This window comes from Chrysemys picta, chromosome 2 (genome assembly GCF_011386835.1).
Source record: "Chrysemys picta bellii isolate R12L10 chromosome 2, ASM1138683v2, whole genome shotgun sequence".
NCBI classification, from domain to species: Eukaryota; Metazoa; Chordata; order Testudines; family Emydidae; genus Chrysemys; species Chrysemys picta.
Genome location: NC_088792.1, coordinates 232,181,079 through 232,206,748, shown reverse-complemented (window position 1 = coordinate 232,206,748; position 25,670 = coordinate 232,181,079). Strand labels below are relative to the sequence as shown.

The following is a 25,670-nucleotide window of genomic DNA, read 5'->3' as shown; positions in this document are numbered from 1 at the left end:
CACTAGACTAGTCAGTTAAACTTTTGTTTATAATTAGTGTTCACTTTTCTGGGCCCAGTGTAGTGGCACATTGCGGTTTGACTAACACTGTCTTTTACACTGAGCTTATTACCATTGCATCAAGTGCCTTTGGTGTTCCAACAAGGCACGGCGGAAATACTTATTAGTTTGACAGTCACATTTCAAGACTTGTTTTACTTGTTTATTATTTCTGGTGAACTGAAAAGGGCTGGAGCGAAGTCTGGAGATGAAACCTTCAGAAGAGAAGAGCTCTAGAGAGTGACTGAGATTGCTATAGACTTTCTCTAGCTGTTGCTGGTGGAAGAGGCTAAGCTAGAGTGAAATAGTTGCCAATTACAAGAGCTACCAACTGCCTTGCAGGCTTGTATTTTGAATACAGCTTTAGAATATCTAAGATAACATTGAATTTGATCCTAATAAGTGAGCCAATGGCTAAATCCAAATTGTCCATGTGAGCTAGTAGAGGCTTGTAGAGTTTAGAGTTCAGTTGTCAAACACTCACTGCTGCTCTTTTGTTAAATTAAAGAGCTGAGTGATTAATTCACAGTGATTATTTTCTTTCAGTGAATTCCTCCCTCTTTTTCTGTACAAATTGTCTGCTAGCTGCTTACAACTTTGGAGATTTGTTCATATTCAAAATGATTGACACCAAAACTTCAGCAAACAATTAATGGCCTGTAGCTTGTACATGAGCTGTTCATGGCCAGCATTCAGCGTGGGACTCCTTCAAAGACCATTGAAGTAAATAGAAAATCTCCCATTGACTTCAGTAGGCTTTGGAACAGAGCTATGAGAGTGGTACTGACTCATTTTGATTGCAACTATAGGTCACATAGTATTTTTCTTCAGTATTCACGGTTTCCATCAACATTCCTGACAATAGGGACATTTGTTTGAATCTTCTGACAAAGCAAATATGGTATGGTCCTAAATACGGCCAAAAGGAATTAGTTTAAAAAACCAATTACTCATGGAAAATTTTTGATAACATTTGCCTAATATTATAGTATATTCTTTTGGATTCATGTAAAGGAGAGTTTCTACTAGCTGGGGATATCCATATTTATTAGAATTGGTTGAAAAATGGGAAAATACTTCTACAACATTTGTGCCAAACTATTCCCTAAAAATTTGGACAAGTTGTAGAGCTAGTCAAAAAAGAGTGGGGAAAAGGAGAGAGACTTTTTAAAAGAAAATCAATTTTTTCTAAAATTTTCCAGCTAGTTCCAATATTTATTATATTTCTTCAGATATTAGCTCTAACCTTGTTATTAAAATGATAAGCTAGTTGAACTCTATACCTAAGAAACCCAAACTTTTAGGCCCTGATCCTGCTAACAATTGTATGCTTATTTTTATTTGCTTTACCTTTTGATTTTTGGCACTTCTCACATAGAAAAAAATCAAAGTACATGTGGAAGTTTGTGCAGGATCGAGACTTTAACCTTCGTAGGTTGCCTGTTTGACCCCCATCACAAAACATACTGTCTAGTTTCCCTATATTGGATGTACAACACAGAGGAAAGTATACAGTGTCGTCTCACTCTCTCTCAACCTGCTGTTGAACTAACATACAACATATGCCAATAAAAAGTGGGGGAACAGTTTGGAGAGAGGTGGAACATTTTTTACAAAAAATGTCAGGTGTTAGAATAAGTAAACCTTTTAAAGTTGTTAAAAATGAGAATAGAGTGCACTATTATGGTCACCAGACTTCATACAAAACCACCCTGCAAAATGTACACCACTTTCTCATTAGGCCTCAGTCCTACAATGAGACCCGCATGGGCTGAGCCTCACTCTTGCCTGGAGTCCTGGGATTCCAGCATGTGTTTAAATGTTTTGCTGAATCAGGGTCTTAGTACAGAACAAAACATTATTTGGCTTTCAAAGTCAAAATATCTGATCCTTCAAATACTTATGCAATTGAGTAACTTTACTCATGTGAGTTATACCACTGATTGTTTAGACCATATTTGCAAGAGTACACACTATCTCCCTCCCCATGTTCAGACAAATACACATTATATTCTGATTAAATTAATAAAATATCCTTTTTCCTCAATTTTTTTAGAGTATGATTTCATTTTTTTATTGATAGCTGTTAAACCATAGTCCTTTCAGGTATTTATTTATACAGGATCACCTACCAGATGTGCTTCTTTGAGTCACATGGGGCACATTTATCTTTGTGTGTTTCTAAACTTCTAATATGATTCATACTGAATTTCAGTCCAACGCAACTTTTTTTTTTTTAAACAACATTCCCTTAGGTGCCTCAGTTCATGTGGTTTCAATATAGCCATATAAATCGCAATAAGCCATATGCTGCAGGAGCCTAGAACAAATAGCCCATTTTAAAAAGTGAACTGCCAACATAATTGAGATTCTATTTTTAAATTTTCTACAAAAGTAAACATTTTCCAGGTTTGATCATTGTGTAATTTTTCTCTGTTTTTTTCAAACAAGAAACAACCTGCACATATATTTAAAAAGAAGTTTAGTACTCCACTGTGTCGCTGAGTCCCCAAGAGCTAATTTGTTCTAAAGACAACATTATTACATCAGTACAACATAGCTTAACCTAGAATTAACCTTGCTGCATTTTCTTTCCACACCCTTAACTGAGGCCTCAAAGCCAAAACATCACACTCAATCTTTGCCTGTTTATAACCATATGAAAAAATACCTTTCCCATACATTTTGCCTAGACTTATCAAATGATATACACACACACACACACACACAAACAAGCCTGGTTTCATATCACAGAAAATATGGAAAAAGAAGAAGCCGTAAGGGAAGAGAACTACACAGTGTTGGAAAGGGACTGCACTCCCATTCTCAGGGCTTGTCTTCACCACCAGAGTAAGTCGACCTAAGTTATGCGACTCCAGTTACGTGAATAACGTAGCTGGAGTCGACGTAGCTTAGGTCGACTTACCCAGGTGTCTTCACTGCGCTGCGTCGACGGGAGACGCTCTCTGGTTGACCTCCTTTACTCTTCTTGGGGAGCTGGAGTACCGAGTCGACCGGAGAGCGCTCGGCCATCAATTAAGTGGGTCTTCACTAGACCCACTAAATTGACACCCACTGCATTGATTGCAGCAGCACTGATCTTCCCGGTAGTGAAGACAAGCCCTTAGATGCCACAACAATTGTTACAAGAGATTGCAACCACTTTTGTTTGTTGTTTTGGATCTGGTCTTCCTTGACTGGTCTACATTTTTAAATGAAAATATTTTGACTCTGTTTCATGTAGTGGCAAGTTTACCTGGAGAGAATACCCTTGAGAACAGCTATTTTCCAACGTAGTATCAAGAGATCAACTTCTTCAGGTTTTTTTTCCTTTCAGTTTTCCCCAGCTACCCGCATTCTTCATGATCAGCTGACATCTTAAAATCCAGCCCAATCATATCACAATGGCAGTGGGAGCTAGACTACTGACAACACCGGCAAATCTTATTAGTTGGTACTATTTGGAGGTGCAAAACTTCAAAGGCATAACACCAAAGGCCTCCAATCTTCCAATGCCTCCATTTAACAGGAGGCAAAGGCCATTGTTCTCCTGCCCATGGTTTCAAGTAAGTTTGTATGCACTTATTTCCCCCATGCATCCCATTATGCAGTATCTTGATGCACATATCTATCATTAAAAGACTGGCTGCTCTTTTTTAGAATTTGAGTATTTATAGTATAGCAGTTATCTGGGTAAAAGACAGGGAGGATGGCTCATAAATAACCTGGGTTGGATAAGGGCCTCAGAGGCTGAGGGCAGCTCAGCGGTACTTTTAATAGCAACTAATATTTCATGTTTTAGTTATTTCCAATAAGCTATTACCAGGATTATTTATATCACAGACACATGGCATGTTACAGACATTGTAAAGTAAGCCAAGTGACATCCTCACTGCAGTGAAAGGTTCCATCAGCCGGGAGCTCCTGAAGTCTTTCCCCACTGCCTCCCACTGCAGAGCCTTTCACTGGTACCTGCAGCTACATATCAGTGTGGATGCCACCTGCTTTTCACTGTGGCGTACAGCTATCCATACACTATATGCTGCTGCCGGTGGTGTTTAGGGTAGATGTAGCCTTAGATTTGTCATATGTCCTATATAAGAGGTGGTGTAGAAAAGGGCACAAAGATGGTTGTAAGAGAAGCGAAAGAAATGGGGGGGAGGAGTTGTTTGCGGAGTGAAGGCATTAGAGGTAGATGCATAAATTGAGCACATCACTCAGCTAAACTCTGCTTTCCTTGCTGAACTGCTGCATCCTGTGTCTGCCACGCAGGGCCGGATTAACCTTTCGTGGGCCCGGCCCCACACATATTTGTGGCCCCCCATGGGGGCAATGGAGCATAGTGCGGTGGGGGGTGGTCAGTCCCTGGAGTGAGGGGCCGGCCAGGGGCATAACATGGTCCGCCCAGCCCAGTGCGAGGGCACTATTTACAAACTGGCAGTTGCCATGCCGCACCACACATCCTTCCAACTCAACACCAGAACACCCCCCGATTCCCTATGGCCAGAGCCCCCCCGAACCCGCTATGCCCAGTGCCCCCCCCAGACCCTGCCACAAATGCACAGCACCCTGCACATCACCACCCCTGCCCAGTGCCCCCCTGCCCACAGCCTCACCACAACTGCCCAGTACCCCACACAGAACCCCCACTCCCTAGTGCCCCAACACACAGAGATCTTCCCCACCACCTCACAGCCCAGCAGCATCCCCCAGACCGCCAAAAGACCCACGGCCTGCCTCCCGGCCGCACTCACCGGACCTTCTGAGAGGTGACTGTGTCTGCCAGGCTGAGCCGCCAGTGCGGCCAGGGCTGGTCCCGGGACGGGGAAATCGCTCTGGCCCCTTGGGAGTGGCAAGATCAGCCAGGCCAGGTCCTGCCCCAGCTCGGCTCCCTCAGGAACCTCATGCTTGGAGGGGCCCAGCCAAGCCCCTCCCCATACTCCCTCCCCCGCCCCCCAACTGGCCGAGATTGGCCAGGCTTCTGCACCAGTCCCAGGTGGCTCAGCTCTGGAGAGACAGGCGGGGTCCCACAGGTGGTGGGAAGCAGAGACTGTCCGGAGCCAGAGGTGCACTGGGGTGCAGCCAGGGGACAGAGAGAAGCCGGCGGTCGAGGTCAGGGGGGTGGAGAGGAGCCCTCATCCGGCTGGCTGAGAAGAGCAAGTGGTGGGCGGGGTGGGGGAAGCCAGTGGGTTGGCGGGTCTCAGGGCACAGTGCAAGCAGAGCAGGCCAGGGCCCCTTCTGAGCATGGGCCCAGCTCCATGGCGCCACCAGTGCCATTGTAAACTTGGCACTTCTGCCACAGGTTTTTGCTTGAGTCAAATAACTTCCCATGCACAATTCTATTTAATTTCCTCATATTGTAGCTCATGGTCTGAATGTGGGCTCTTGTTGGCACAAACTATTGCAAATTAATTTAATGCCATGCCATCTCTGACTATCTGGATCCAAAGCTGCCAGTTCACAGAACAAAAGAAAATAAAAACAGCTCTGAAAATCTTCTGCAGATCAGCAGATTTGTAACAGCATGGACTTCCCAAAATAGTCATTGCATTGTTGAATTAGTTTTTGGGCTTGTGTCCTCTTGTTCATTCAGAGCTAGCAGCAGGATTCAAGTAGGCAGTGGTACACAGCTGGGGCTTTTTGCCAGGAAATGTAACTAGAAGTAAGTAGATGCAGAACAATTTTTTTAAATACTTTTATAGAAGTTATATTCTGGGATAGGATTATTTTTTTAGAAATGGGATATGGAAACTGTTGAAAGTTGCGTATCCAACTTGAATGATTCCAGAAAGGATATTCACAAGCCATGTGCTATCAGTATAAATTAAAAAAAAAAAAACCACACTCTCTCTCTCTCTCTCTCTCTCTCTATATATATATATAGTGGTTATCATCTAAAAGCTAGCTACTACAGAGTGATATAGCTAGTCAAAATCACTTTCCTCCTATGGCTAAAATATGAAACAACTGTAGTAATCTTGTGGTATCTCTTGGCAAATGTCAATTTCTTTTCATGGTGATTACTTTACATTTATTTCTCTTGATGTTGGAATTTGGATTACATGGTGAATGTCCAACTATTTATTGTGTTTGTTTTATGTCAATAGCAGTCACCATAAAAGCTGGTGAAAGATAAATACACTTTAAAAAGCAGCACTGAATATGAAATAAGAACAATTACAAGTTGAAGGCAGACATATTGGACATTTTTAGTACTATTTGTTAACGTTTGAACACTTTAGATACCTAGTGCTACTAACATCTGGTTACTACACCTCCAGGGGCCAATGCAATAAGCAGTCAAGAAAAATGGACTATGTCATTCTTTGAAATGCTGACGTGACATGACTTGACATGAAGCCAAAGTATTTTAGTACTTGTCATTATTTTTTCATTGACACATCGCTTCAGTTTATAGCAGCACAACACTGTATATTGACATTCATATTTTGTAAAACAGTGGAAAAAACTGCTGCTGGGCAATTGGTACAATGAATAAAACTGAGTAAATACAGAATACTACCAGGTAAAATGAGAAAGGAAATTATGTTTAAATCTTCTTTGGAAGACACAGAAAATAGAAAATATTTAATTTCTAACTTTGTGCATTTTTTATTAAATGGATATAAAACTAAATTCACACTATTTGGCAGTAAAATATGAAGTCCTCTGTCATGGCTATTTTGTCATTCAGAGCTGTGTCACTTCAGAACGGGGATATCACATGATAGCTAAAACAACATTAATGCTTAACATTTTGAGCATTTTTACAGCAGTTTGAACAATTATGAGCACAAATTTCATAAATAAAGGTCTCTTCATGATTCTTGTATAAACACTGATTTTCAGGATTTAATATGTAGGATGTCACATTGCGCTGGACTAAAATGTCATCAAACTGGATTTCTGCAAATAATTTTGATTGTGAAAACCTCATTTCCCATCAGAAAGTCATTCTTACAGAAAATCCCTCATCAGTTTTAACCATGTATAAAACACTGTGGGGGTGATGTCCCTTTGTTCAGTATTTTTCTAAAGCCCTACATGCTAGGTTATTGCAGAAGAATGTGAAAGTTTGATTTCTTTATTTGCATCATCTTTAAATCCACCTATGACATTCCCCAGTGTACAAACTGGACTGCTGAACAGCTGCGTCTGTTAACTCTCTAGCCTGTGGTGCTTTTACACAGCTTTGATGGTCAGAACTTCCACTCCTGGTGGCTCTCTCAGCCTTCAGCATGCACATTCACTCTCAGCTAAATACATGAGCACTCTGATCAGTTACTCATGAATTACATACAGGGCAACGCCTGGAAATCCTTAGTCCCAGCCTTGTTCCCCCCAGAAATGTGTCTCTTGTACTGTCCAGCACACTATTGAACAATTCAAGCTCATAAAAAGCCTATTGTTTCATTAAAGGAAAATGATATAGGCACCAGCCTTGTTCTCCCAAATGGAGTTTCCCCACACACTCTAATCCAAACACAGCCTAGTCGCTAAAAGCTGCATAGTGTAGACAAGCCATTAGAAACATCCTTGCTGAGTCATGGTGACACATAGTCCATTGCGGACATGAGGTTTGAATTGTACCTGAGATTAAATGTAAATTTCTTGTTTATACCTCCCCCCCTTGCTGGAGGATGGTCACTACATAGGCAATGGCCCTTTAACACCTGTCTGGGGTCCTAATGTGTGTCTGTCTCTGAGGGCTTGTCTACACTATCACTTAAGTCAATGTAACTTCCATCACTCAGGGGTGTGAAAAAACGACCACCCCCCCCCACAAGTGACATAAGTTCCATCAACTTAAAGCAGTATCTATACTGCATTATGTCAGCAGGAGATGCTCTCCTGCCAACATAGCTTCCTCCTCTCATTGAGGCGCTGATGTAGTGCAGTAGCAAATATAAGCCCTGAGAAACTGGTTTGTGGGGGTTAACCAAAATTGCAACATATTTCCGTAACAATCATAGAATAGAATCTTATAACTTGGCATATAGTGTTGCTACACATTTTAACAGGATAATGATATTCAGCAGATTATGACTTTTCAAATGATAGCTCAACACGGCATACTTTGTACAAAATTTATCATCGTTTTGTAAAAGTGACCATAATAGCATAGACTGTCACATCACCTTATCAGACAACACACATCTTTGATATATTAGATGTAGCTTAGGGCAAAGCTCTGGAACTCAGTGCAGGAGCCAGGGAGAAAGAGTCAACATGGGACTCAAAGTTACTGATGGTATAAGGGAACAAAATGAAAAAGCTGGCCACATTTTCAAGCGTGACTGCTGATTGAATGCCTCAATTTTTCAGGGCCCAATTTGAGATCTTAATTTCAGAGAGTGGGTGCTCAGCACTTCTAGAAAAATCAAATGCCTTTAAGTTGTCTCAATTGGAGCATCCCCAATATTGAGGCACCCCAAATCAATAGTCCCTTTTGAAAATTTTGGCCTATATAACCAACTTCTGGTCAGACATTCCTAGTCACTAAACTGGACAAAGGGCAGCAAAAAAACAAACACAATCAAACCACATGCTAAACTTTTAGTACCCTGAAGAGGCATGTTGTGAAACTGGGCCTACAAGTTATCCTAACCATGAACTTAACTGTGAAAGTGAGTGCAAGTTCATAAAGTATCACAGTAACCTATAGCAAATGTTGATGGGAAAAGGTATGAAAGGGAGACAAACTAAATTAGTCCAAACAAAAAGGTCAACTGATATAACTCAAAGACTGTATTAAGATCATTCTTAGTAAACAAGAAAAGTGTGGAACCAAAATCAGTGAACCAAAATTGGTGTGTTGGAAAATAGGCCTAATTGGTGGACATGATCATGAGGGGATGGGCTATTCCACCTACCACTCCCTTTTGGAGTCCTTAAAGAAAGGCTTTGGGAGAAAACTTGAATATTAGAGAACATTTCACCATCATGGCTGACACCCCATGGTCTTCTGCAACCCCTGGCCTTGATTGTCCTGATCCTGAGAGATGTCCTGACCAGATCAGAAAGAGGGAGCCAGATGACATCTCTACCTCTACTCGCACCAGCTGAATCCCAACCACTATCTGAGATGAAACGAGATCAGATTTTAACAACAACCCCAACCCATCTAATCTAATTTTTTCTCTTTTCTCCAAAAAGGAGAGTTCTCTGCTACCATCTCAGATGGTCAAACAAGTGGCTTTTCCTTCTAAAAAAACCTCTTTCCAGTTAAAGGGAACACGGGACATTAAAATGAAAGCCTTATTTAATATTTTACATTTCAAATGCTTTAGCTGTTTTTCCTTGTTTTCTTTAATAAAAGGTTAAAAGGATTTTTAGTGGTGTTTGTGCCATGATACTAACTAGGCTGAGGTTCTGTATACCAAACCACAAGCTTTGTTTAACACTGCTTAATGTTGGACAGTGATTGGGTTATGTTAACACATAATATTCATTCATCATTCATAAGCATGATATTCTTATCAATAAACTAGGCAAATACAATTTAGATGGGGCTACTATAAGGTGGGTGCATAACTGGCTGGATAACCATACTCAGAGAGTTGTTATTAATGGTTCCCAATCCTGCTGGAAAGGCATAACAAGTGGTGTTCCGCAGGGGTCTGTTTTGGGACCAGCTCTGTTCAATATCTTCATTAACGACTTAGATATTGGCATAGAAAGTACGCTTATTAAGTTTGCAGATGATACCAAACTGGGAGGGATTGCAACTGCTTTGGAGGACAGGGTCATAATTCAAAATGATCTGGACAAATTGGAGAAATGGTCTGAGGTAAATAGAATGAAGTTTAACAAAGACAAATGCGAAGTGCTCTACTTAGGAAGGAAAAATCAGTTTCACACATACAGAATGGGAAGAGACTGTCTAGGAAGGAGTATGGCAGAAAGGGATCTAGGGGTTATAGTGGACCACAAGCTAAATATGAGTCAGTGTGATGCTGTTGCAAAAAAAGCAATCATGATTCTGGGATGTATTAACAGGTGTGTCATGAGCAAGACACGAGAAGTCATTCTTCCGCTCTACTCTGCACTGGTTAGGCCTCAACTGGAGTATTGTGTCCAGTTCTGGGCACCGCATTTCAAGAAAGATGTGGAGAAATTGGAGAGGGTCCAGAGAAGAGCAACAAGAATGATTAAAGGTCTTGAGAACATGACCTATGAAGGAAGGCTGAAAGAATTGGGTTTGTTTAGTTTGGAAAAGAGAAGACTGAGAGGGGACATGATAGCAGTTTTCAGGTATCTAAAAGGGTGTCATAAGGAGGAGGGAGAAAACTTGTTCACCTTAGCCTCTAAGGATAGAATAAGAAGCAATGGGTTTAAACTGCAGCAAAGGAGGTTTAGATTGGACATTAGGAAAAAGTTCCTAAATGTCAGGGTGGTTAAACACTGGAATAAATTGCCTAGGGAGGTTGTGGAATCTCCATCTCTGGAGATATTTAAGAGTAGGTTAGATAAATGTCTATCTGGGATGGTCTAGACAGTATTTGGTCCTGCCATGAGGGCAGGGGACTGGACTCGATAACCTCTCAAGGTCCCTTCCAATCCTAGAATCTATGAATAACACCTTTAGCCCATATAGCCATCTAAATTAATATAATGCCAGCCTATGATGTTGTTGCTGCCTTCCCTCAGGATTTTCCACTCAAAGAGTAAGGGTTACAGGGTTTATTTAGTCACCAAGGCTTCCTAGGATCCCCGACACCGGTGGCTCCTCGTAATGGACTGTCCATTCCACCCTGAGCCTGCATCATTCATTTTTTGGGGACGGGTAAATTCTCTATAGGCCCCAATATGAGCATCTACTCTTTTGCCCTGCTGCAGCCACCCCTACTGACAGGCTTTCTACTGCTGTATGCCTCCATTGCAGGGGCAAACAAAAATAAATCCCCTGAGGCCTTTCTTCAACTATGGGAACCCACAAGCACATTAGTCACTCATCTGCGCTTCTCTTTTCCTTCCACTGCAGCAAATCTCCATTCACACAGAATAAATAAATTCCTCCCCAAATCTTTTTTCCTTGCATGCATACCTGACTGCCACTCACTGCTCATCATTTGCTGCAAGAGAAGCCAACTTTATATTTGCACCAGCAGGCAAGAGTCAGGGCTGGTCTACACTATGGGGAGGGGGGTGGGAGGGAGGTTGATCTAAGTTACGTGACTTCAGCTACGTGAACAATGTAGCTGAAGTTGATATACTTAGATCTACTTACGGCGGTGTCTTCACTGTGGTGTGTCAACGGGAGACACTCTCCTGTCGATTCCTCTTGCACTTCTCGTTGAGGTGGAGTACTGGAGTTGACGCTACAGTGATCGATTTATCGCTTCTATACTAGACTAGCTGTTTCTTTGTGTGAAATAAGGACGGCACAACTTAGATCATATACTGGTCTGTTTGTTTCAGCAGATCTATGGAATCAGCTGAGAGTGAGGTTTTCATATCCATGCTGTGGGGATGTATCATCCCTACACCAACCTAATGGAAATTTCCATGAGGAGGTAAGGGTCACGATGGGACACTTGCCAGGTAAACAAATCATGGCCTTATGTAAGGCCCCCTGGTGGTCTAGGATTATATAAGATGATCATGGCCTTATGTAAGGCCCCCTGGTGGTCTAGGGATCATATAAGATGAGGTAAACAAGGTAATAAATCATGGCCTTATGTAAGGAACGGTTGAACCAATCGGTGTGGGGCTATACATGTGATAAACACATGATTCTCCTTCTTGTCCAATCGGTAGATGTGTGATTATAGCCTAATTGTGTTATGTAATGTTAAGAAAAACTATAAAAGAAAGCTTGTAATAAACAGGATGGGATTCAGCTTGCAACCACATTGGTCGTGTGCTTTATCCGCTCCGCATGGAACCCCACACCATGCATCTGGCAAATGAAGTCAGTTTCACCCATATCTACAGCTGCTGCATAGACCAAGAACTCTGACTTTGAGTCATATGACCTTTGAGCACAGATGTACTAGACACAAGTCTACCCTGACATGCCATTTAGAGGACAGCAGTATCCCAGTGTAAATTATCAGAAGCTGTTTGAATTTTGGTTGCTATGCTTGCTGCAATTATCAGATATCAGAATCAAGTGGTAAGTATTGGCTTGGATTAAGCCTTTGTGCTATTTTGAAAATCAATATAAAAGAGCCAGGCTACAGAGCAGTTATGAGTGAAATGTAAGTTTAAGAATATTTGTATCATTATATTGGGTTAGCTCTTCAGAGAGATCACATTTGTTCAAGTAAATTTGAGGACCCTATTCACCTGGGCTCTCAAGATGCAAAGCATAACGTTCACTGTGTAACTTTCTTCCCCTCTCCATCTACTTGAAAACTATATGCACTGTCATAATGTGTCTAAGCTAGACCTGTGCAAACAGATTTTTCCGTTTCCTGGCAATTCCCTCCTGTAGCCCTCCCCCCCCAAATCAGCACCACATATTTTGAGTTGAACAAAAAAAACCCAAAGATAAATCAAAATTTTTGATTAATTGAAAAATAAAAATCATCATTTTGATTTGAATGAAATGTTTTGATAAAAGTTGACAGTAATTAAGGAAGCAGATGATGAGGGCCTGAATTATTTAGCAGTGTGGATGCAAAAAAAAAAAAAAGGTCAGATTTTGTAAGTAAGTTACTGGCCTCACAGGGAGGATGGTGGAATTGTCACTCTTCCTAGACTCAGACATGACTACCAGAGATAGGCCCATACTGTTTGGATGCTAAACAAGATCCAAGCAATCTCAAAGTCTGGATTTGTTCAAATATTTTAAAGGATTTGATATTTGACTTTCAGATGAGCTTGCTAGGAAAGACATGGGTTTTCAGAAAAATACAGAAGTAATAAGTGACTTGATACAGCTCACAAGCTGCATCTGCACTTCCCCCTCTTCCCCATTTAACCCTTATTCTCAGCATTACTCTTTGCAGAGCTATAATAATTGATTTATTAGGAGATATGTTAGCCTCAAACTGAAGAGAATCCAATATTTGAATTTTACAGCATGATTATATATATATATATATAGTTAGTTAGTTAGTTAGTTAGTTAGTTAGTTTTGTTGTTGAAACTGAATGTGCATTTTAATTAGGCACAATGCTTTCATCACTTAATTCTGACTCTTTTCCCTCCCATGTAACAATACCTAGAGGATGTGTAGTATTCTTGACACTTTGTATACGGGTACGATTGTTCATTCTCTATACAGGACATAGCTTAGGATGAATAGGGAGGAAGGCTCAGGGGGTGCACCTTACTACTCTTTCAAAAGATGACCACAGCATATAGTTTGAATATTTGACCAGGCTTCAGGCCTACTAGCTGATAAATGAGGCTGCCTTGGGGCAAAGGTGCATGGAGTGGGCATTAATCAATTCCCTGTGAAACTGTCTGGAGTCTTGTCTTGCTACTGCATGCGGGGGTGGGGGAGGAGGGCAGTAAAAGGCACAAATGATTCTTCTACTTACAGAGGACAAGAGCTTGCTTCAATAGAAATAACAGACAGCAAAGGGAATGGTGATGATCTTAATTCTGAATGTATTTGCTTTTGGGAATTAATTCATAACTGGCCCTTAGATTTCAGTTTTTAATTTGGGTTTAGAGTTTGGATAGGGATGTTAGAGTTGAGCAGTTTGCCGCCACCTGAATCACCTATTTTTAAATCCAAATTGAAATCTGTTTTGTATTTTCCACAACAAAACAGTAAAACACACTACGGGCTATTCTGAACAGCCATCCCAACCTGCTCCCTCACCCAACAGAACAGAAAACCCTACTGAGCAGTAATTGGTTTGTCTGTTTTCAAGACAGAGCAGATGCTTTACCTCCCAACACAGGATATGCATTCTCTCTAAGTTAAGACAGAAAGACGAACACCTAAAATCAAGTTGTTAATTTAGTCCTTCCATCCAACAATGAGCATATGCAGAACACACAGTAGTAAATGGGGGTGCAGTGCTGCACATACACAGAGCTAATTGTGGGATTAGAGTCTTGGACCTTAATTATTGAACCACCATTTTACAATTAACAACTACTCAATGATATTTTTGGCTCTATATTCCAAAGCAGAAGTCTGGCGGCTCTCCAGAAGAGTGTAAAAGCTGCCTGAGGAAGTCTGCATCCTGCAGATAGTAACTCTCATATGTTCACCACTTTGAACACCTCTGTAAGTGTGTTCTAAGCACTTATCTGGCTAGCCCTTTAAATGGGTGGAAGTAGCTCTGTAAGCCATACCTTTGGGAACCAAATACCTCCATTTTATTCTCTGAATGTTTATTATGACTAACATACAGGGATAATGGAAGATGTTTATATGCTTAACATATGGCCTTTGTGAGGTGTATAGGGAAATGTGGACTTTTGCTCATATTCACGAGAGGAATAACCAATGTCAGGAAGCAACAGTACCCATGGAAAAATTAGCCACAATGAAAATGGGCTGGAGGAATATATTTGTCAGTAGTTTTAAAAATCAGGTGGCAATGAAGGCAATATTAATTTACAAGGAATCCCCATCCTCATGATCAAAATGAACAATTTCTACCAAGTGCCTTTCATAGGAGGATGTCAATGTATTTAACTGAGCTTCAGTTGCCCCTAGGAAAAGTGTCTTCCTAACCCTAAAGGTAGGCTTGTGCCATTCACATCAGTACACAAGCAACAGCAAAGCTACACACAGCTCTATGTTTATATTTTTCAGCCAAACTATTTCTCTTGGCTCCCCCAAGTCAACATTCAATCTCTGCTTACTGTTTAGCTTGGGGGCAGTCTACCCTGCCCCAAACACATCACAAGTCTACAAAGCATCACCATGAGGAGGTATTCTCTCCATCTGGCAGAAAGCTCACTAAGGCAAAGGTTAAATAACTTGAGCAAGACCACACAGCAAGTCCAAGGCAGAGCCAGAGTAGAATGTAGGAGGCTTTGGATCTCAGTTTCCCTGTTCTAACCACCAGATGAATTCTTAAGTTTCACTGTCCTCATTTCCCCAGAAACAGTTGGTATATTTTGGTGATGCTAATCTCCTAAATCAGGGGCTCTCAACTTTTCCCAGACTCCTGTACCCCTTTCAGGAGTCTGATTTGTCTTGTATACCCCTAAGTTTCACCTCACATAAAAACTACTTGCTTACAAAATCAGATAAAAATACAAAAATGTCACATTACTGAAAAGTTGCTTACTTTCTCATTTTTACCAAATAATTATAAAATAAATTGGAATATAAATATTGTACTTACATTTCAGTATATAGTTTATAGAGCAGTATAAACAAGTCATTGTCTGTATGAAATTTTAGTTTGAACTGACTTTGCTAGTGCTTTTTACATAGCCTGTTGTAAAACTAGACAAATATCTAGATGAGTTGATGTACCCCCTGGAAGACCTCTGCATACCCACAGAGGTACACATACCCCTAGTTAAGAATCACTGTCCTAAATTAACATCCTGAGCTATTTCACAGCCCATCCAGGTGACAGCCTCTCCACTGACCAAAGTTGGAATTAAAATTATACATATATGTATATCTGCTGCATATCATCAGCACCAATGAAGTGGTTCAAAGCAGGTGAGAAGTAACTTGCTGTATGCACTCTAAAGCAAGGGTCATCTGTTCAGATATGTCAGAAACGTTAGGCCTCTGTACAACTTAAGTTCCACACAAGTGCCTAAGTGTTGTGCAGGCCTTGTGCTAGGGTGAATTTCCAATGGTTCCAAGCCCTCTAATGAGGACAAAAGTGTATATTTTCTAATTTTACTTTGAAACCAGACGTATATAAAGTATGTCTGAAATGACAGTGACTAAAGTGCCTGCACAAATGTCCCTCGCATTAGATTGGTGAGAAAATGAGTTACTTCTGTAGGTTTTACCCATGACCAGCTGCCATGATGTTGAGTATGACTCATCCTGGTCTACACTGACTACAAAGCTGTGGATAACATTGTGTTAATTTACACTGACTACAAAGCTGTGGATAACATTGTGTTAATTAACATGTCTTCAAGGTCTTTTTCAAGTGAAGGTAAAACCTTTGAGAATTTCTAGTTTAAGTTGATTTAAAAAGTAAACTGGTCTCACAATAACCCACTTTAAAAATTATATGCGAGTATTCTGAAAGGTTTTTAAGTGTTTCATAAACACCAAATTTTCCACTATATAAATTGCTGCTGAATTATTGGTTAATATTTGGCATCAGTTTCTTGTACACAATAAATCAATGACCAGTGGCTGTTGTACAGAAAATTCAGTGTACCTTTTGCAGAGGATGAATCCATTTCCTGTGCTGCTTTGCTATCACATAGCTAAGCCTGAGTTTAAGGTTCTTCCTGGTCAGGTGAACGTTAACTTCGGAGGCCATTTATCAGCAAATGGTGCTTGTCACAGCCATTCAGTCCTCTGCCCCCCTGCTGGCACAAAGCGTGATATGAACAGCTGCAATGGGACATTTCATTTACTCATGTATTTTCCCAACAGGTCTTCAACATTATATCAAATATGACAAATGATTTAACAGTCCCAGTGATTTATTTCATAGTCTGAAGAGTCTTCTCTTTTTATAGCTACCAAACTGTATTTTGTAGCTGTTACGAAAAACTAAATCATACGAAAAACTAAATCATACTGTATAATAGTGAAATTGATGGCTGTATCATACCAGTGACAATATGCTTTAAAAATATTAACTTCCCATCCCTTTTTTATTTAATATTTTAATACAAAAAGAGATGTTCATTCATTATTCCCATTTTGGCCTTCAGGTTGGTAACATGATTTGAAAAAAGCAGATTTCTGAAGTGTTAGTTGCATTAGACATTTATTCTTGATCAAGTTTAATTTCAGTTTAATGTTTGATACATCCACCATCAGGGGCCTAAACCCTTCCCTTGCAGAGGGAAGGCCACAATGATCTAATAGGGGTCTCCATCTCTAGTGACTGTGATCCCAAAGCTAATGTGTTCAGGGATAGGAGCAACATTAAAAGAAGTTAAATAGGTCATGGACTCATGTACTTAATTCAGTGACATAACTTGATAAAGTGCTGTATTGTGACTGTGTCAACAAAAAAGATACATATTTTCCTCTGAATACAATGGACTCAAGTGAATAATGAAGGCACTTATCCTATCCAGAGGGTGAATAATGAGGGCACTTATTCTGTCCACAATGTGCTGCTTCACCACTTCATTTCATTTGGAAACCTTGCTCCCTGAATTGGTGCACACACCAGGGGTATACATTTGGCACAGGGCCAGCATTTAATCATGTAGTCACTTCACATTGATATCCCTCTATTGAGTGATATTGTATATGATGTACTACTGCTTGAACAATGACATGTCAGCTGACTGCTAAGAAAGCAAAGATAGACACTGTAGAGTTTTGTCTCAGTGGGGAATCATGCAGATATTTTTCCAGTTTTGATTTCCAGTGGTTTTACACCCCCAATTTCCCATGAGTTTGGGGTTCAAATCAACAAAATCTGAAAGTGAACTTAAGGTTTTATGGATATAAAATTTGCTGAAGCATTAAAATGACACAGCTTTAAGCCAATTTAACTCTTCAAATACTGTCTAAAACTTTAAGCAGCCTAACAGGGTTCACAGTGCCCTAACAGACAGTGCCATGAAGAAGTCCTATGGGCTTTTCGACACAGTGGGGTAATGCGCTCTATGATTGTATGATTTTTAAAGCACATTAATGTATTGCACATTATTTGGTTCATGCAGTTCTTGCTGGTGTGCACTAAAGGTTCCCTAATCCTCTTTAATGCTGTACTGCCCTATGTTAAAGTTCGCTAGGGAACCTTTTGTGTGCACCAGCCAGGACTACATGGACCAATTAATGTGCAACACATTCATGAATTTAGAAATCACACCATCATAGAGAGCATTACCCCACTGTGTAGACAAGCCCTAACATTCAGTTGAACAACCAGGTTTCACCTACTCTCATGCCAAAACCAGACAAAGCTCATCTCTTTTGTATTATTACTTTTGCTTGAGGTTTCTTATATACAATTGGGGCCTTATTGAAGTTACACTCACTTAGCTGAGGCCTTGTCTACACTATCGGGGCAAGTCAACCTAAGTTACACTACTCCAGCTACGTTACTCATGTAGCTGGAGTCGACATAGCTTAGGTCAACTTACTGCGATGTCTACACTGTGCTGTGTCGACAGGAGACACTCTCCCGTCGACTTACCTTACTCTTCTTGGGGAGGTGGAGTACTGGAGTCGACCAGAGAGTGCTCTGCTGTTGATCTAGCGGGTCTTTACTAGACCTGCTAAATTGACCCCCCGCAGCAGTGTCAATCCCCGGTAAGTGTAAATATGGCTGAAGAGCAGAGATTTTACAGAACTGATTTCATCTCAAGCACTACACTAAGCAGTTCCCTTTTGCTATTATGAAATACCATCAAAACTTGCTAACTCCAAACAAAAAAACACCTTACCCTTAATATCTTCAGCTGCCCAAATTCACGTCATGAGGAATCAGAATAAATGCAATTTTAGGTCCTGTTTCTCTCTTGACCCCTGCCCTTGTGTGGCATTTGCACCCATGCAAAGAATTTAGAGTAGCTATAAAACATTAAAATTCTGACTCTCTAGCATTTGGCACACACTCGGCATGGATGCAAATGATCTCATATGGTGCAGAGCAATAGAGTACCTGATCCTTCATGTTGGTGCTAAAAATTCTAGCCATTTCAACCCAAAGCCCTTGTACAGTTGCCAACATTTTAGAAAGTTACAATGTATAATAGCCCAAATAAAGGAGAGGTTTGGGGAGCTCTAGATTATGGTGCAGTCTAGTGAATTTTAGCACCTGAAACATAGACGCCGACTCCGTGGGTGCTCTGGGACTGGAGCACCCACAGGGAAAAATTGGTGGGTGCTCTGCACCCACTAGCAGCCAAGCTCCCTGCCCCCCCACCCCAGATCACCTTACCCCCTCTGCCTCCTCCCCTGAGCGCGCCACATCCCCACTTCTCATCCCAGTGTTTGTGGCTGCAAAACAGCTATTTCGCAGCATAACAAGGTCTGTGAGGGAGGGGGAAGGAATGGGAACGCGGCACACTCGGGAGGAGGCGGGGGAAGAGGTAGAACCAGGGCGGGGATTTGGGGAAGGGGTTGGAATGGGGCAGAGTTGGAGCAGGGTTGGGGGAACGGGGGGGGGGGGGGGGGCGTGTCGAGCATGACCTAAAAGACATTCATTAATTGTCATAGCATCCCTGTGAGATATGTATCCATTAATTATCCCTGTGACAGAGGAGCGCTACTCACCCCTGGACAGCACCGCCTCCTGGCAGTTCTGGAGATTAGCTCTGACAGGCCAATGCCCCTTCTGGCAGTTGCACTCCATCTCTCTCTTTCTTCCTGTCTCTGTGGGCTCCCTCTCTCATTCCAGGAACTGCAGCCTCCTCTTTGTGGCTCAGTCCTCCAGCTGGGTCACTATGTGGTTTCCCCTTCTGGGGGTCCCAAAGTCCTTCCACATGAATGGTCTCAGGCAGTCATCTTCAGCACTGCCCTGACAGTGCCACTTCCCTAGTGGACAGTACTCATTACTCTGGGTTCCAGTCTAGGGACCCTATACCTGGCAACTCCTTCCCCAGACTCCTTTGTACGGCTTCTAGTTCCCTGGGTATACTAGCTCAAACTCCCTCCTCCCAGGGATTAACTACAGACTATTGACCCCTGTCGCCTAACACACACCACCCTTCTCTTAGGGAATAACTACAGACTACTTCCCTGCAACCCCCTTTCTGTTACCAGCTTCCTCGCTTTATAAATCTCACCCAGCTCCTTCCCCCAGCTGGACTTCATCAGCCAATTAGGTTTTAGCACTGCCTGGCTTTTTCCAGGTGCAGCCTATAGGTCGATTGGCCTAATTTACCTCTTCAGGACTTGGGTAGGGTGAACACCCCATCACAGTCCCCAGGATTCCAGAGGAGAAATTAAAAACACAGAGATTAAGTGACGTATCTAAGGCTATCGAGGGAATCAGTGCCGGAACTGGGATTAGAATTGCTGTTGAACTGCCCAGAGGTCACACTGCCAGCTAAACATGTGAGCTAGCTCAGCAGCTAGCAGCTTGCTAGGAGGGAATTTGCAGCAGCCTCAGTGCCATTGGCAGCAGTTTGGAGACCACTGTTCCCACAGCTGAAAACTGATCTAGGGTTTCCCCAAGCACCTGTGGCCATGTTTTTTATCGATCTCAATAGCCAATCTGGGGTAGGGTGACCAGATGTCCCAATTTTATAGGGACAGTCCCTATTTTTGGGTCTTTTTCTTATATAGGCTCCTATTACCCCCCACCCCATCCCAATTTTTCACATTTGCTGTCTGGTTACCCTAATCTGGGGTAGTTGAAGGGAGTAGGGTGAGGGACACACAGAGTTGGGTGCCTAACTCCCCTTTGTGACTATGAAGATCTTCCCCTGATTTTTAGGGAAAAATTCAGTGATCCATTTACACTGTATGACATTTTCAAGGAAAGGGAAGGGACTAGATTTTCACTTGAAACACAAAGAAAGGAAGCTAAGATTAGCCCTAACATTTACAGACTTTATTGGGCCCAAACACAGGTTTTTTTTTTTTTTCCCCTTTGGTTGGCTTTGTTTTGTACTCTGGGGTGGAACTTGACATGCCCTCAGTCTGTTTAACATTGCTTGTCAAGAGCTTTGCTGTCAGGTTAGATTTCTCCGTTGTTGAAAGATTACCTCTCAGTTTGAAGACATCCACAAGTGAATGAAAAATGTCTCCATGGGCTTTGTGAAGGCATTTTCTTGTCTTCATGGAGTACAGCCAAAGAACTGTTTGTGATAGAGATGATTAATATAGAAAGCAAGTCTGACATGGAAAGCCTTGGGAATAGTTACTTTATATTTCAACTTTTACTTTCAATAGCACCAGGAAAAACTCACACACTTTTCCTTCCATAGTAACTGAAGACTCATCAATTATTTAAGTAAATTCCTTACTGATGAGCATCTGAGATCACTTTTATGTATGGACAAGATCATGTAGTGTCATTTGCTTCACTGTTAAGTGCTTTCAGCTGATCCTGATTATATTGCTGTATAAACCATTTAAAACTGCTTTGTTGTTGGAGTCTCCTTGATTTTAAAACGGATCAGAGATCTCCATCCCACTGAAAAGTTCTGTTTCACTGTGCTGTAGGAGTGATTTTGTTCTAGTATATACCTTTGGGATAGGCTGTTACCTTGATCTTTCAGTTTCTTACACGGAAAGATTCAGTTTTGTAATTATTTATTATCCATGATTAAAGTTCTATTCTGCCCATGACAGACAGAATGAAAGTTGCACATGTTCATGAATTTATCAAGGTTTCTTTTGTGCCATCTAGTTTAATTGTTGCAAGGAGAATGGGTCTGGAATCTTTTTCAGTGAAAGCATGGTTCATAAGGTCTGCTTAAAAAAACCCCCAAACCTCTGTTGACTATCACTCCTGGTTACAGAAAAGGCTTCCAGAAATGGACTGGAAGAACCTGGCATGAGGGATTAGAAGTCAAAACCCAAATCTTTAACTTTTGAGCCAAGCAAAATATTTTCTTCACATAGGATATTCATTAATTTTGCTTTGTTTAAAAAAGTGTAGTGCTTCAGGGGCAGTAAATTAGCAATTTCTCTCTATGCCAAATCCATTGTATTTCATGCTACCTATAGTTTTGACATTCTTCCTCTGTTTATATTTGAATAGACTGACTCTTATGAGATAGGACTGGTGGATCTGAACTTCCAGAATAAAAATGGCTGCCAGGTTAATTTGATGTATACGGTAACCCTTCAAAGAACAACCCCTCTGTCTTTCCACAAAGATTCCTCTCAAGGCTTCGTCCAACTTTGACTTCCTCTCTGGGAGAGAAGTAAAACTTCAACCTTACATTTGGTGTTAGTAACAACATTATAACGAATGTTTCAATTTGCATTATTAGGAAATTAGGAATAAGAATTCAAAGTATTGTTTAAAATCCTGGAAATGGTATGATGGCACAGAGCAGCTGATGCTTTTTGCCACATGTACAAAAAAAGAATAATCTACAAAATAATCTATCTATTGTGTACTTACATATATCCCCCCCCCCACACACACACACACACATATTCCTCAAGCTTTCCTGAAAGCCTTAGGACTCAGAAGTTACTAACTCTGAGCTAGATTGTGTGTAGCCTTAACACAGCCTCACAAGGGGATAAGAAAAGAAAGATTCTGCCACCCAGTCACCCATCCTACTCCCCGCCCTTCAAGCAGCTGTGTTAGGGCTATGTGGCTCTTGCGTATAAGTCCTATGCCGAGTGTAGGAGCTGCATTGCAGATGCTCATCTCTGTGAGCAAATGAGTAAGAAGATGACTAGGAGTAGCAGAACTGTGGGAAGTAAACAGCACCTTTTCAGGGATGCTGCAATGTGGGAATGCTGCAGTGGTGCAGCGTGTTACCACTCTTAAAGAGAAAGGGTCCATTACACTGGGTGCAGACTTTCACAATGCTTTTTTGTGGAATTTTCGGAACATCTACAGAATCCTTTAACATCCACCTTCCATTGCTTACTTTACTTTTCAATAATCACTTGACCCTAGTATATTAAAATTCTAATGTGTATTGTACTGTATGATGCCAACTAAATCAGCTCTTGCACTCTGTGTTTACACATTAGTCTATTAATTATTGCCTATGATCAATTTTTAAACAATGGGAACAATGAAAGTTGTCTCAGTTATTATCTCTAATAAAATGTATTGTTTAAGATTAATCATTTTAAATTCCTTGCTATCTTCCATTCCAATAGTTGTGATGGTTGATGCATCACTGAAGTGGAAAATCATGAATAGAAAAGGGAGGATAACTGCCAAAAATATTTTTTTGCACAGGCACACAAACTTTCAACTTCCACTCAAACTGTGTCTGAACCTCTTCTGGTTTTTGCTTTGCACAAATATTCTAGTGCATGAGTTTGTGGGCAGGAATGCTCTGAAGAAACACAAATGTTAAGAAAAGTTTTAAAATTTACAGAGAGTGAATTTTAAATTTGTAAATGTGAATATTCTCACTGGAAGCATGTTTAGTTTATATCACGCATCCAATCAGGGAACAAAAACATACTATGTACCCTATATGTCCAAGCCCAATAGCTCACATTTTAAATTGGTGTTTATGAATTTCTCCTAACCAAGCGAAAGAGTGGGCCAATAATTATTTTCAGAAATTACTTTGCTCATAATTCTGAACTACAAATAAATTCACGAACATTCCTATCTGTCAAGGTCAATTTGCAAACAGAAAAAGATTAAAGTAATTGAATACATTATTTGTTGCAATTTGCAAAGGATTCAATCAGCTCTGACATATCTGGCACTGCTTTGAAAGGTACCAACAGAGAAGCACAGAAGAGACTGAAACACTGTCAGAATGTAGTTCCCCCCTCCAATAATATTGGTTTTAATGTCTGATGTAAGGAGATTCCATTAAACACCCTGCTCCCACCAAAGATGCTGATTTTACATATTGAGAGTTAGAAAACAGAAAACTGTTCCATTACTTTGGCCCTTTTGCGTAAAATCCATGAACGTTATTACCACTTTTAAATTGTTCCAACACACAGATGGAGGATGTACATTGTCTTGATTAACTTTAGTGGTACCTGTACACCATGAAATGCCATGAAGTCACTGAAATTGAATGAATTTGGTCTTTTCACGGTGTATTATCCCTTTGATGACTCTAGACTATGGTCTGATTTAATATTTTAAGTGATCGGAGAGACTAAAAGTTAAAGCACCTCATATGTGATCAGAGGTGAGAGAGACTTTATTTGGGATTTTTATTAACTAATAAAAGCTTTGTAACTTCAATACAGTTTAAAGAAAAAGATTGCAAGAGAAACGTGGCTTTTTTTATAGCACGTTGGCAAGCTATGCCCAAAGCGGCACAAATACCAATATTTGGTTTGTGAACTGTTAATTTTTCAATTAAAATTGAACATTAATTTACCCTGGCAATAAATTTTTCGATTTTCACTGGAGTCACTTTTGTAAGAAAACACAGTGTTTTGTTCTGGCAGAACTGATGTGAAGTATTTGTTAACTCAAAATTGTATTGTAAGTCTTGCCTGTGAAGATCCCCTTGCACCATAACTGAAAACTCAAAGTGGTGGAGGATGCATCAAGTTTTTAGATCTGGACAAAGCTAATGGAAACATGATTTTTCACTTGTTTTGCAAATAGTAATCTCCCCCTGCCCCAGCTCTATTAATGTCATTGACTTCTAGCAAAGGGAGCTAGAAGCCAAACATTTCTCTTTCATATGGTTGGGAATGCTGGTCCTTAGACATTGTCATTTTTGAAAAAAAAGGCACAGTTCCAACTTTTAAGATAGACAAATGCGCACTTAGCCCTTTCCACCTCAATAACTCACTTAGTTGCCTGTTCTGAGGTTCCTGCTGATCAGCCCGGCTCAGAGGTCGCTAAAATGGGTGACAAAGAAGCCTTTTAACTTCTTGGAGTAATGTTCAAGAAAGGAAAATATTTTCACAGCATAGGTCAATCGCTCAGCACTTTTCAGAATCAGGCCACTTTGGGTATGTCTGCACTTGGAGCTGGGGGTGTGATTCCTAGCTTGAAGAGACATACTCATGCTAGCGTGCTAAAAATATAATGTAGCTGTGGCAACATCAGTGGCGGCACTGCAAGGGGGCTGTGAGGGCTATAGGCACCCCAAAATTTGCCTTAGCACCTCCTCTCCCCCCGTAGCCTCTTGGTAGCAGCTGTCACTCTCTGGCCACCCAGCTCTGAAGGCAGGCCCCAGAAAGCAGCAGCTCTGGCCAAGCACTCAACTCTGAAGGTGGCAGTGCTGCCGCCAGCAACAGTGCAGGAGTAAGCCCAGGCGGAGTACCGGAGTGCCCAAGAGCAGCCCCCGGCCCGTCTCCCTGGGTAGGTGGAGGGTCTGGGGCTTCCCACAGTGGCCCAGACTGACCCTGTCTGATCAAGGTTCCTGGACTCCAGCCCCTGCAGTCACTGCTCACCAGGGAGTTTGCTAGCCCCGGAGCCAGGTCCTGTCTCCCGGGTGGCTCGTACAGGCTGTGAGCAATCAAAAGGCGCCAAGGAGCTGAGAAGAAGCCGCAGCCCTGGGGCCCTGGGCACCCATAGGATGAGATGGGGGGGCGCCACGGCTACCTGCACCATGCCACCAGCCAGCGCAGCAACTGCCCCATGCTGCCCAGATTCGGGGGAAGGGTGGGGGAAGAAAGGAGGAGGTGGCCGGCACTTACCTGAGAAGTAGTAGGGGGCGGAACCTCTTGGCAAGGAGGGCACAGCCCCCCCAACATTGTCTAGCCCACCTAAGTCCTCGCACCAGGAAGAGGCTGGCACCACACCTGGGCAACATGAGCAGCAGGGCAGCTTAGCTTCCCTGAAAACATGCCCGTAAGAGACCTTAGGTACATACTCAGGGCAGCTAGCCTCTCATGTTGCTTGGCTCCTGTGGCTACATTCTGCATTGCATATGCTAGCTCGATGAGAGCTAGCACAAATATGTCTCCTCATGTCCCCAGCTCCAAGTGTAAACATACCTTTATTTAGGTGCTT

General features: G+C 41.5%; 1 long non-coding RNA gene across 1 annotated transcript in view; it reads right to left on the bottom strand.

The window, feature by feature from the left end:
- The window catches only part of LOC135981161 (uncharacterized), a 44,607-nt gene extending 24,783 nt beyond the window's left edge, over positions 1 to 19,824 (bottom strand). The window contains exons 1-2 of the long non-coding RNA XR_010598124.1: positions 19,352 to 19,824; positions 16,320 to 16,470 (exon numbers count right to left, since the gene is read on the bottom strand). This is a non-coding gene — a long non-coding RNA (uncharacterized LOC135981161). The remainder of the gene's footprint in view (positions 1 to 16,319; positions 16,471 to 19,351) is intronic.
- Positions 19,825 to 25,670: the final 5,846 nt, after the last annotated feature.